This window comes from Lissotriton helveticus, chromosome 7 (assembly GCF_964261635.1).
Source record: "Lissotriton helveticus chromosome 7, aLisHel1.1, whole genome shotgun sequence".
In the NCBI taxonomy this organism is placed as follows: domain Eukaryota; kingdom Metazoa; phylum Chordata; class Amphibia; order Caudata; family Salamandridae; genus Lissotriton; species Lissotriton helveticus.
Window position 1 is genome coordinate 1701434912 of NC_136068.1, and position 13203 is coordinate 1701448114.

At 44.6% G+C, this 13203-nt stretch overlaps 1 pseudogene; it reads right to left on the reverse strand.

Moving 5' to 3' along the window:
- Positions 1 to 1067: 1067 nt before the first annotated feature.
- LOC144769647 (IgGFc-binding protein-like) overlaps positions 1068 to 13203 on the reverse strand; it is a 1000379-nt pseudogene continuing 988243 nt past the window's right edge.

The following is a 13203-nucleotide window of genomic DNA, read 5'->3' on the forward strand; positions in this document are numbered from 1 at the left end:
CTAGAAAACATTCTAAATGGGAATACTACAAAGTCCACAACGGCAATGGGCTGAAAGCAATAATTAACAAGCCGTACTGTTCCCCCCAGCCCTCTCGGTCCTAACCCCCTCATCTCACACCATGCAGCAGGGCCTCTCTCCTCTGTACTTCCCAGGAGAAAAATATTTGCAATACTATAGGTCTCACATTTAAGTGCGAGACCTATGCCATTGAAAACAAACCACTTAAGATGGGGTGAATTCACCCCAGTCACAAATCTGTGACTGTGGGTGAATGTTTTGCCATTGTGCAACATTCCGTACATCAACTGTTGTTTTTGCATTTGTCACCCCGAGTGGTATGCTCAGACGTGAGTCCCGTGCTCTCCATGCCACTGGAATCAAGCTATCCTGGCCGATGACGGCTGATAGCCAGAAACCAGTCCTAGGTTGCTTGATTCCGGTCCAGGGAAGACATGGCTTGGCAGTTCGAGCTGGACTGTTCCCATGAGGCAACGAGTCAAGATTGATTTGCATATGGCCATGTCTGAACTGGGGTGGTGTGGTGAGCAGAATAACGATGGATTAAACACAGATCTGTGACTGGGGGTAAATGTTTTGCCATTGTGCAACATTCCGTCCATCAATTGTTGTTTTTGCATTGAAAACAAATGTCCACCATTGTCCCGGCTGCTTCAAAAGTGAAAGTGGGCAAGGCCCACTAAATCTAAGCAAAGCACGTTGTTGTTCATAATGTAGGGAAAACTCAATAAAGAAAATTGTACACGTACAATGTAACAACGAAGTAAAGGGGTCAGTAGTCAGGGGAGGTTACAAATGAAGACATGGCCGTACAAAGGAGGGACTAACAAGCCTATTTAGGAATCAGAAGACAGCATTTACAAGGACAAAGACACATGCCAATGGAAAATATTGGCGGGGCTTCTCTCCCATACTGTACTACAACAGATCACTGCCAGAGCAGCGCTTGCGTGCTGGCTCAAGCTCGTCCTAAAAATGCGGCTGGGCAGCTGTAATGTGCTGAAAATGATGCAGTACCAGCCCTTCCCGCAGGCTGCACCTATATCTCAGGGGCCAGTGCTGTTTTCTTTAGATTGCTTCAGTGCCGTGCTCCTTGCTGCCGCTTTGTGGGTTCTAATGATGCCGCCTGACCCTTCCACTGCTGATGGCGGCGGAAAGACGATGAGGCGATTGCTAGTATCTTGCACCCGCACCTGGACGTGCCTGGGAAAAGACAAAAGCGATTGCTTGGGCTCCAAATCCATCCCACTGCAGGTAAACAAATTATCTGAATGCCTCAAACCCCTAGAAAGGAGTTACCTTTGGCATAACCGTGTGTTACCACAAGCCTAGAGAGCAGGTGCAGTCTTTTTTTCCAGAGTTTTGTATAGCACAAACTTTATTTAATTTAAAGGTATTGAGTATCAGAGCGCTTTACATGGGCACCAGTTACATTACATTAGGACACATTCCTTTTTGTTAGGCACAGGGAGATTAACCCATTGCATGCTCGTCATGACACCCATCCACGGGGAAAGCGCTGGCGCTCCCCACGTGGGTGGTCGATCTGCATGCTTGTACCAGGGAAGGCAGGAGAAGACCTTCGTGGGATCATGCAGCAGGAATACCCACTAGCGCCAGGGAATTTTTTTTATTTGGCTTGTGTTTGTTTGTTGGGGGAGCGACCCCTTGGGCAAGGGTCTCTCCCGCTTTTGGGGGCATTGGTAATGGCTTTGTCTGCCCCCTTGGGGGAGGGCATAATCTAATTTTTTATAAAGAAATCGGCCCACTGGGCCGATGCGCTGGGGAGTGGCCCCTTGGGCAAGGGTCACTCCCCTTTTGGGGGCCTACATTTTTGCTTTGTTTGCCCCCCCCCCCCCGGTGGGGGCAGATATAATTTTTTTGAAATAAAATCAGCCCACTGGGCCAATGGAATAAATGTACACTCACCCCCAGTCAACTGCTCTGGGTTTAATCCATCATCATGCTTTAGCTCACTCCACCACCCCAGTTGAGACATAGCCATATGCAAATTAGTCTGTCCCTGTGCCTCATGGGAACAGCCCAGCCCGAACTGCCAAGCCATGCCCGGAAACAACCATCCTGGGACCGGTTTCTGGCTAATCAGCCGTCATCAGCAAGCTAGCTTGAGTCCAGTGGCAAAGTGAGCAAGGGACCCACGTCTGGGCATACCCTGCCAACTTAAGGCAATCAAAGCGCACAGGGTCAGACTGATGTGCATATGGCCATGTCTGAACTGGGGTGGGGGAGTGAGCTAAAGAATGATTATGGATTAAACCCAGATCAGTTGACTGGGGGTGAGTGTGCATTTATTATATTGGCCCAGTGGGCCAATTTTATTTAAATCTGCCACTCCCAGGGGGGCAAACAAAGCATCATCCCCTTTGCTATCACCCTGAGGGGCAGTTCGGCTGATTTTTTTTTTTCGTATGGCCACTAGGCCACCAGGGTTTATTTTTATGTTGGGAAGCTGCCCCTTAGACATGGGTTGCTCCCCTTTATGGGAGGATGGTTGTGGCCATTTCTGCCCTCTTTGGGTGGCAGAGTAGCAGTATGTTTTTAGGCCCATCTGCCCCCAAGGAGGGCAGAAGCCACTAGACACCAGAGTTTTTTAAAAATTTGTTTTGGGGGGTGGCCTCAAGGGCAGAGGTTTCTCCCCTTTTACGGGGTGAATATTTAATGTATACTCTTAGGCCCACCTACCCTTTAGCTTGGCAGGCGGACTGATGCATTATTTGCATATGTGATTGTAATGTTTTTTTCTCCTTTTGAATCTAGTGTAAAGCTTTTGATTCCTGTTTGCGGTTTCGACAGTGGTTGTTCTGCATTTTTGCGTAGTTGCATTTTTTTGGTAAGAAAAACATTTTTGTTGTATTTACTCCAAATGAGTAATATTGTAATGTATGAATACATTTTTATGTAAGTGGTGTCATAATGGCAGCATATTTAGTTAGTGTTTTGAGCATTAAAATCTTTGTGATGTGTTTTGCATTTCTTTCTTTTTTAGTGGGATATTGTTGATCCATACTGTGTCTGTGCAGAGTACGTGGTGGTGAGGTTAGCTGCTTCTGGCAAGTGAGTGGTATCGTTTTGGAGTGTATAGGTATTTCTGATAAAGTTGCATTTTGTTTATTACTTATTTTACAAAGTGTTTGTTGTTGTTAACTTGTTTGACAAGTTACCTTTATTAGTAATCATTATGGCTAGCCGTAGACTGCTCAGCAGGTGGTTGGTATGATTCTTGAATCTGTCTCTGAGCCAGATTATGAGACTGACATTGCGTCTGAGGGTGAAGATGGAGGGGAAGATTCTGGCAGTGAGTTTTCTCTCCACATGGAATCATCAGATGATGAAGGTTCTCTCAGTGCAGGTGAAGTGCCTGTTTTAGAGGAGGATATTGTTGTGCCGATGGTGCAAGAGGCATCTGGATTGCAGCCTGGCTGCTAGGCTTCCTACTAGAAGTGCTGGACTCTGGGTTGATCCACACATGATGCAACCGGTGTTCCCTGCCTTTAGCGGTGATGCAGGGTGTAGAGTCGATTGTGAACATTTGTTGCCTATACAGTCATTTCAGTTACTTATGGATGAGGTATTTTTGGGTGAGATTTTTGAGCAGCCTAATTTGTACGCTGAACAGTTTTTGAGGGACAACAGTGACAATTTTAGGCCCTACTCTAAAGCTACCCAGTAGACTCCCACAAATCTGGAAGAGATTAAGAAGTTTTTGGTTTTGACTTTATTGATGGGTTTGCTAAGGAAGCCAAACCTATCTTCATATTGGTCTACCAGCCCCTTGATGGCAACAGCCATATTTTCTGCAGTTATCACTCGTAATCGGTATTTACTTTCGCTATGCATGCTGCATTTTGTTGATAATTCTTTGGCATTGACACGTATTCACCCGGATTGTGACCGTCTTTTTAAGATTCGGCATGTTCTTGATCACTTTGTAGATTGATTTTCAGAGATCTATTCTCCAGGGAAAGAAATATCTATTGTTGAGTCTTTGGTTTTGTTCAAGGGTAGTTTGGTTTTAAGGCAGTACATCCCTAGCAAGAAGGCACGCTATGGAATTATGCTGTATATGTTGTCTGAGAGTAGGACAGTATATGTTTTAAATTTTGTGTGTACACTGGTAGAGATTCCACTATTGACCCCCAGGTTGTCCGTGTGGGATCTTGCTAGAAGACTGCTTAACAGAGGCCACCATTTGTACCTTGATAACTTCTACACTGCTGTGCAATTATTTAACCCCTTCACTGCGGCGGGTATTCCGCCGCAGTGCTAAGGGGGTTGGGCGGCCGCGCGGCGGCCACATGCTGGTGATGGAACCGCTCCGTCACCAGCCGCGGTTGCGCTGTGCTCATGACGGAGCGGTTCCGTCACGGCCCCGCCCGCTCAATGGAACGCTCAGCGCAGGCACGGAATCCGCGCCGCGCAGGCGTGCCGAGCGGGCCGTGACGGAACTGCTCCGTCATCAGCACAGCGCGACCGCAGCTGATGACGGAGTGGTTCCGTCACCAGCAGGGGAGGGGTTAAGGAATTGTTTAAAGTGGACACTTTTGCATGTGGCACAATCCGCTCTAACTGCAAAGGTTATCCGAAAGATCTTGTTTGCTAAAAACTTCAGAGGGGTCAGTGCAGTTCCTTGCGTAGTGATGAACTACTAGCTGTGACATTTGTGGACAGGAGGGATGTGTACATGCTTACTACCATCCGTGATGACAGTACTTCACCTGTGCCTGTTTGGGGTCAGGCTGCTGAAGTGCACAAACCTGTGTGCATTGTAGACTACAATAAGCAGATGGGTGGTGTTGACAGAGTAGATCAGAGGTTGGAACCTTACACTGCTATTCGGAAGGCTTATGTTTGGTATAAGAAGTTGGTCATCCATTTTTTCAACTTAGCAACTTTCAATGTTTTTATTGTGTTCAAGGAGAGTTCTTATCCATCAAAGTTGACATGTCTTCAGTTTCAGCACTCTGTGATAGCTAGCCTTGTTGTTGTGGAACAGGTAAGTGTTCCTAGATTTGGAGTGGTGAAGGATGTGGCTAGGTTGAAAGGTCGCTACTTTCCTGATTACATTTCTCCCACATCTTCAAAAAACTTTCCCACTAGGAGATGTAGAGTCTGTTGGCGAAGAGGTTTGCAGAAGGAGACTCGTCTTATCTGCCCCGGGTGTTCTTCTAACCATGGGCTGTGTATGCCTGCTTGTTATAGAGCGTACCACACGCAAAATCATTTTTGGTAAAGTGAACTGCCTAGTCTGTATTGTTTAAACATTTGTATTCTGTTTCTGGGTTGGCATTAGTGCAATGTAATTAGTATCAGATTTTGTGTTAGTGGATTTTTATCTATTTGCAATTTGTTTGTGTTTTTTTGTATAAAGAATCCTACATTTGATGGCGGTGTGTGTAGGCTGGCGCTTGGCTATCGGTGTGTGTGGACTGGCACTTGGCTGGCGGTGTGCGTGGACTGGCGCTTGGCTGGTGGTGTGCGTGGACTGGCGTTTGGCTGGTGGTGTGCGTGGGGTGGCGCTTGGCTGGCGGTGTGCGTTGACTGGCGGTGTGTGTGGACTGGCGCTTGGCTGGTGGTGTGTGTGGATTGGCGCTTGGCTGGCGGTGTGCGTGGACTGGCGCATGGCTAGCAGTGTGCGTGTACTGGTGCTTGGCTGGCAGTGAGCGTAGATTGGTGCTTGGCTAGCCGTGTGCGTGGACTGATGCTCAGCTGGCAGTGTGTGAGTAGTGACTTGCTGCTGGTCACTACACACACTGCTAGCTGAGCGCCACTTCACCCAATCCATCAGTTTGTGTAGTTGCTGTGTCAGGAATGTGGGCGTGTGAAATTGATGGGCCCTTGAATGGCGCTGTCTGCTGGTGTGAGTGTTGTAATGGGATGGGCCTGCGGCTGGCGGTGTGAATGTTTTGTTTGTGTCACACGTATGAAAGGTGTATGAATGGCCTGTAAAGAGGTTGGTGCCTTGTCGTGGCTTTACAGCTCACGAGCTGTGAGTAAATGGTTCAGTTTCTCGTCCTTCCAATTATTAACAGTGCTTTTCATTTTTGTGAAATCACTTGCTAATACAATTGTATACACTGAAGCATCACTCAATCTCGTGCCAAATCCAACCAGTATATGTGTGTGCTTGAGGAGGATTAGATGGCTGTGCAGTAATATTTGTCTTTTTTGTCTTTTTGAAGCAGGGTGTCCTTGTCCCTTTTTGTGACTGTTGTAATGTGTTGGTTTTGTGCCTGGTGGTGTGAATGGTCTTGTGTGTATCACGTATGAAAGGTGCGTGAATGGCCTGTAAAACGTGTGGTGCCTTGTCGTGGCTTTACAGCTCACGGGCTGCAAGTTACTAGTTCGTTTTTTTGTGCATTTAATTATTGACAGTGCATTTCATTTTTGTGAAATCTCTGGTTAATAAAATTGTATGTACTTAACCATCACTCGCCCTCGTGCCCAAAAATCCAACCAGTATGTCTGTGTGTTTGAGGTATAGATGGCGGTGCTGGAATCTTTGTCTTTTGAGTCTCTCTGCCATGGTGTACATTCCCTCTAAGAATAACCTACCAACTGTAGATATTATCGTTAACCCATGGGAGTACATAGTGATGTCTCTCTTGTGAATTCCAACAAGTTATTTTATCCACAATGTCATGCAAAGTTGAAAATGTCTGTCACATTTTCCTTGCAATATTGTGCCAAAAATCTCACACTGCAGAAATAAACACATAATTATGTCAATACGATTTGGTTTTGCAAGGGAGGTCAACTGGGTTTTTGGTCCCGGGCTCAGCGGCCATCTAGGGAAGCCTACCAAACCCACACACTTCTAAAAACTAGACACCTGGGGGCTTTCAAGAAGGTATGGTTTGCATGGATCCTCCAACGCTTCCTTACCCAGAATCCCTTGCAAACCTCCCTTTAAGCTGAAAAAGTCAATATTTTGACTTGTGAATATTTTGGAGGACTACATCTCCCTGCTTGCTCGTCACGTACTTGTAGTTCTTCCAAATGACGTTACTGAATCACGCCCGCTGCGCATCAGCGCTAAACACCTGGAGGTACCAACGGAGAAGTAAGAGCAGCGTGCATGAGTTTGAGTCGCTTCTTGCAAATGTTCCTAAGCACGCTTTCTAGACGGGTTTTCTTTTTGGTACCACTTGGCTTTCTTTTCTAAATGCAAAAGCGTCCTGATGCTTCGGAGACCGTGTAATTTGTAAATACAGCAGCTTTTATATCGCCCTGACTCTGATGCTAGTTGGAAATGCTTCCCGACTGAATCAGGTTGGAAAAGGTTTCCAACCCACTCGGATCGGGACAGTCAGACCGACGGAGTACAATGCATCCGGATGCTTCCCGATGCGATTAGGGTGGACTCCCATTGACTTCAATGGGAGCATATGTTCCTAACCGCATCATAAAGGGGACCTGGGTCGTACCCGATCCGATTTGGAAGGAGCAAATGCCATTAGGAGGCCTTCCTAACCGCATCAGAATGAGGCCCTAGGTGGGAAAGCTTTCCAACCCGCATCAGAATCAGGCCCTAAAAGATAAAAGATATATCGATCAGGTATTTAACTCTATATTCGAGGCTTTACTGCTATTGAGGATGCACTGCCTCTATCATCATTTCAGACATGATCTTGCCACTTAATTGGCATACCTGTACAGATATTTTACCATTGAAAGTGCAGTCCCACCATTTATTAATTCTTAGCGTATTCTTGAATGAATACTGGCCTAGGCATGGGTTGCTGTGTGGATTGCTACAACACAACAGATTGACCTCAATATTTCATGATTACTTGTACTGTTGTTTTGCTGCGTTTGCAGCTGGGGATTTGATTACGAAGCCTGTTCTTATTTTCAATTAATAAACTGAGTAGTGAGGAAAAGTGTTTTTCTGATCGGCATCATTTGTACCGGGACTCCATTGTTTGATTCATTGCCATCTCGTGTCAAACACTTCCACACGACCCACCTGGTCGTTTTTGCTGATGCCTGAGAAAAATCTAAACTGACACGACAAAGACCATCTTGCAACCTGCATTTCTGCCCAGGAACTGTCGCACACCCAACCCCCTGTTCTTTGCAGTTCAACAGAAAGCCATGAGACACCCACGCCCTGTGTAAACAAACTTGTTTTCCATCTCCTGCTCCCAGCCTGATAAACATCCTTGACACCGTGATCAGGTTATCTGGACAATGGTCTGACTGTTGGGCCCCGATCAGGCTGATTAAACATTGACTTGAAAGATCGGTTTTGATCGAGCCAAGTGAACAATGATCTGTGTACCAAGCCTTGACCAGGTCACCAACTACAAACATCGTCTGGATCTGGTTATCAACTGCAAACACTGCCCTAATTGAACAATGGACTAACAACCAAAAGACTGGGATGAAAAATGTATAAAAGGCATGTAAGCTACAGAGTGAAGTAGCAGCCTCCCCTCTCTTGTCTGTGACTAGCTTGGGACTCTGTTCCATAGCCCGGGCTATTGAAATAAATCTGGGTTCCTCCTGCAGACGAAGGCACCTGTGTCTCCTTTTACTAAGTATGGAAGGTATGGAAGACTAGGGCAGTTCCCCCGCCGCCGAGAGCCAGTGAGTGGGTTTAACCGGTTCTTCAGTAGTGTTGATGGCCGATAATTTATAGCCACAACCATTTCTACAAATCTTGTCCATAAACTGTTGTTGTGGGGCTATGATTATTTTACAGAGAATTAGTTAAAATTGAGCTGATGCCGAGTGAAGGGAGGTCAAGTCCTTGACAAGCAATGGTAAGCATACTTTTCATTTCCATTGCATGTCTATAGAATTAGAATATTGTTAAACAAGTTGATGCAGTTATATTTTCACACTCACTTATTACTTTTTGGTTTTAGATGTCGTATAGCATCATGCTTCTATCGAGGATTTGAATATTACTACAACAGGATAGAGACTGTATGTATGAATTCCTTAAAATTTGCAGTGACAAAAGGTGTGTCTGTTTAGGTCCTGACGAAAGCCAGAGAGATTTATCCTGGTGGCTGAAACATGTTGACCGTTGAGACAGTGATTGACTTCTAACTGTCTCTTTTTCACCTGCACTTTGGTTTTAAATCGGAAAACGCACCAGAGAAAGCATCAAAGGATTATTTGTATTGCATGTCTCTGTGGTTTATCCTATTTTAATTCACACTTTTTTATTTCTCTTGCACTGCACTTACAAAAACACATTAAGATAAAAAAGAAATGAGTCCTTTCTATATTTGCTTTCTCTTGTGAGAACTATATAAGAGGATACAACTCAATCATTTTGTCCCTCCCTAATGGTTAAGGGAGGGCAAGAGTGAGTTGCTTGGAATCCCAGATGATGACACTGGGCACTTGAATCTGTAATGATGGGACACCAATCATCCTGAGGTGGTTCTTGCTCGTCTCTTCACTTTATTCTTTAGTTTTTTGCACTTTCTTGTTTTCTTTAACTAATTCTAGGCAGCACATAAAGCAGTAAGCGTCTTTAGACTTATATTCTTAGGTACGCTATCTTTAAGGCCACGGGTTCCATTGCTTTTTGACAGGATTCCCTAGATGGCCACTGAGCACAGGGCCAAAAACCCAGGTAACCCCCCCCCCTTGCAAAACCAGGTGGTTTTGAGATAGGCAATTTTGATGTCGCCTCACTACGTTTTGGGCCCTTGCCTGTCGCGGGTACTTGGGCCTCCCACACAAGTGAGACACCATTTTTATTGGGAGACCTGGGGTTACACTGGGTGGTAGGAAATTTGTGTGAGCCAGGTGATGCCACACTTTCCTACACAAAAATGTGTGAAAAAACAGTTTTTTTCAGCTAAAATTGCAGTTTGCAAGGGATTCTCAGTAAGGAAAAGTTGGGAGATCCACGCAAGCCATACCTCCTTGGAAGCCCCTGGGTGTCTACTTTCCAGAAATGTGTGTGTTTGTTAGGTTTCCCTAGGTGCCGGCAGAGCTAGGGTTCACAAACTACAGCTAGGCACTTTGCCAAAAAAGGGTCATTTTTCACTGCGAAATTGAGGTGTGACCACGTTGCGTTCTGCACCGTTTCAGGTCGCGGGCACTGGGCCGACCCACACAAGTAAGGTACCATTTTTCTCAGAAGACTTTGGGGAAGGCGAGGTAGGTGACAATTTGTGGATCCACCCAGATTCCAGAACTTTCCACCACAGAAATGTGGGGAAAATTAGTTTTTTGGGAGAATTTGTTAGGTTTGCAAGGGATTCTGGGTAACAGAACCTGGTGTGAGGCAGTGAAGTCACCCCATCCTGGATTTCCCTGGGTGTCTAGTTTTCAAGAATGTATAGGTTTGCTAGGTTTCCCTATGTGCCGGCAGAGCTAGGGTTAAAAAACTACAGCTTGTCACTTTGCAAAAAAGGGTCATTTTTCACTGCGAATTTGAGGTGTGACCACGTTGCGTTTTGTGCCGTTTTCTGTTGCGGGCACTAGGCCGACCCACACAAGTGAGGTACAGATTTTCTCGTAAGACTTTGGGAAACGCGGTGTGGGTAGGATTTTGTGGATCCACGCAGATTCCAGAACTTTCCACCACAGAAATGTAGGGAAAATGTGTTTTTTTGTTTACCAATTTTTTTAGGTTTGCAAGGGATTTTGGGTAACAGAACCTGGTGGGAGGCAGTCAAGTCACCCCATCCTGGTTTCCCCTGGGTGTCTAGTTTTCAAAAATGTATAAGTTTGCTAGGTTTCCATAGGTGCCGGCAGAGCTATGGTTAGAAAACCACAGCTAGACACTTTACAAAAAAAGGGTACATTTTCATTGTGAAAATTTGGTGTGTTCACGTTGCGTTCTGCACCGTTTCATGTCACGGGCACTAGGCCGACCCACACAAGTGAGGTACCATTTTTCTCAGAAGACTTTGTGAAACGGAAGGTGGGTGAGAATTTCTGGATCCACGCAGATTCCTGAACTTTCCACCACAGAAATGTGGGGAAAATTTGGGTTTTTTGATAATTTTTTAGGTTTGCAAGGGATTCTGGGTAACAGAACCTGGTTAGAGGCAGTAAAATCACCCCATCCTGGATTTCCCTGGCTGTCTAGTCTTCAAAAAAGTATAGGTTTGCTAGGTTTCCCTATGTGCCGGCAGAGCTAGGGTTAAAAAACTACAGCTAGGCACTTTGTAAAAAAGGGTTATTTTTCACTGCGAAATTGAGGTGTGACCACGTTATGTTTTGCGCCGTTTCCTGTCGCGGACACTAGGCCGACTCACACAAGTGAGGTACAGTTTTTCTCGTAAGACTTTGGGAAATGCGGGGTGGGTAGGAATTTGTGGATACACGCAGATTCCAGAACTTTCCACCACAGAAATGTAGGGAAAATGTGTTTATTTGACAATTGTTTAGGTTTGCAAGAGATTCTGGATAACAGAACCTGGTGGGAGGCAGTCAAGTCACCCCATCCTAAATTCCCCTGGGTGTTTAGTTTTCAAAAATATATAAGTTTGCTAGGTTTCCATAGGTGCCGGCAAAGCTAGGGTTAAAAAACCACAGCTACGCACTTTGCAAAAAAAGGGTACATTTTCATTGTGAAAATGTGGTGTGTTCACGTTGGGTTTTGAGCCATTTCCGGTCATGGACACTATACCTACCCACACAAGCGAGGTACCATTTTTATCGGGAGACTTAGGGTCATTCAGATTTGTAAAGCAAATGTTATTACCTATTGATTTTTCATGCATTTCTGTTTAAATTAAAGACATTGTGTAAAAAATAAATCATTTTGAAAAATGACCAATAATTCTCATGCTAGTATGAGTATTCCCAATTTAGAAAATGTGCAAATATATACTGTTTCTAAACTCTATAATTTGTTCCCATTTCAGAAATACATAGGTGTCTTTCATACTGATTTTTTAATGTATACATTTTCACACAATAATTGCTATATACCCGGTACATGATAAAAAGCCATTGCAAATTGCTACTCAGTTTTTTTTTCTTGATTCGTCTGTTTCTTGGTGAACCTACAAGTCCTATATACGCCCACAACCAGGAAGGTCCAGCGGCGGATGTAATGATATATTGATTTCAAAGAGCTGTCATAATTACAAGAAGTTACAGGTGAAAACGTTGACACAAAAGGCTGTTTTTTTCAACTAATTTTCAATTGTTCCAATACTTACCTGTTATTTTCTATAAAGAAACCTTGATGGATCTACACAAATGACCCCTTGCTGAATTCTGAATTTTGTCTACTTTTCTAAATCCATTATTGCTTTCACACTCATTTTTACCATTAACTGGAAGGAGGTTGAAAGCACAAAAAATAGCAAAAATAGGCTATGTCCCAGAAAAATGTCAAAACTGTGTAAAAAATGTTGGTTTTCTGACGAAAGTCTGTCATTCCCTAAAAGCTGGGCAAATGGTGATGTCAGCCCCACAAACCCTTTTTTGCTACCATTTGCAGGGAAAAATCCAGATTCTTTCATTTGTAGCTCGTTTTTTCCAATTTTTCTGAAAAACCCCAAAATGTTGCTGTATTTTGGCTAATTTCTGGGACCTCTCCAAGGGAATCCACAAACCCTGGGTACCTTTAGAATCCCCATGATGTTGGAAGAAAAGAACGCAAAATTGGCGTGGATACCTTATGTGTTCAAAAAGTTACATGGGCCTAAGTGCGCACTACCCCTAATAGCCTTTAATAGGCTTAGCACAGGGGGGGAAAGGCCTAGCAGCGAAGGGGTTACGTGATTTGCCCAGAATCACAGGATGTTGAGAGTCATTGCAGTGACTCGGAGCCGGTTCCCCAGATTTGAAATTGACTGCGCTAGCCCGTTAGGCCACATCCTCTCTCGCCGGTCTTACTTCTTTGAGTGAACATGTTGAACGTGTTTTGTGTTTTTTCTATAAAAATGCTGCAGTAGGTTCCATTGAAAACTAAACAAATTATCTATGAGCATGTTCACCTGGGACCTGGCCCACACGGAAGCTGAAGTAAAAACAAGCACGGGAGACTGTGCTTTGTCTTTCTTTCAATTTTCCTGCAAATTTGCCAATCCACTGCAATTTCTTGACAAAATTTTAAAAAATGCCTTTTGGCTCTGGCAGGCTTTGATAGAGGAGCATGTATTAAGCATTTCAGAGTACCAACTTGAACAATAAATAAATTCAGCATTGATTTATCAAAAGTAAAGCCTATTT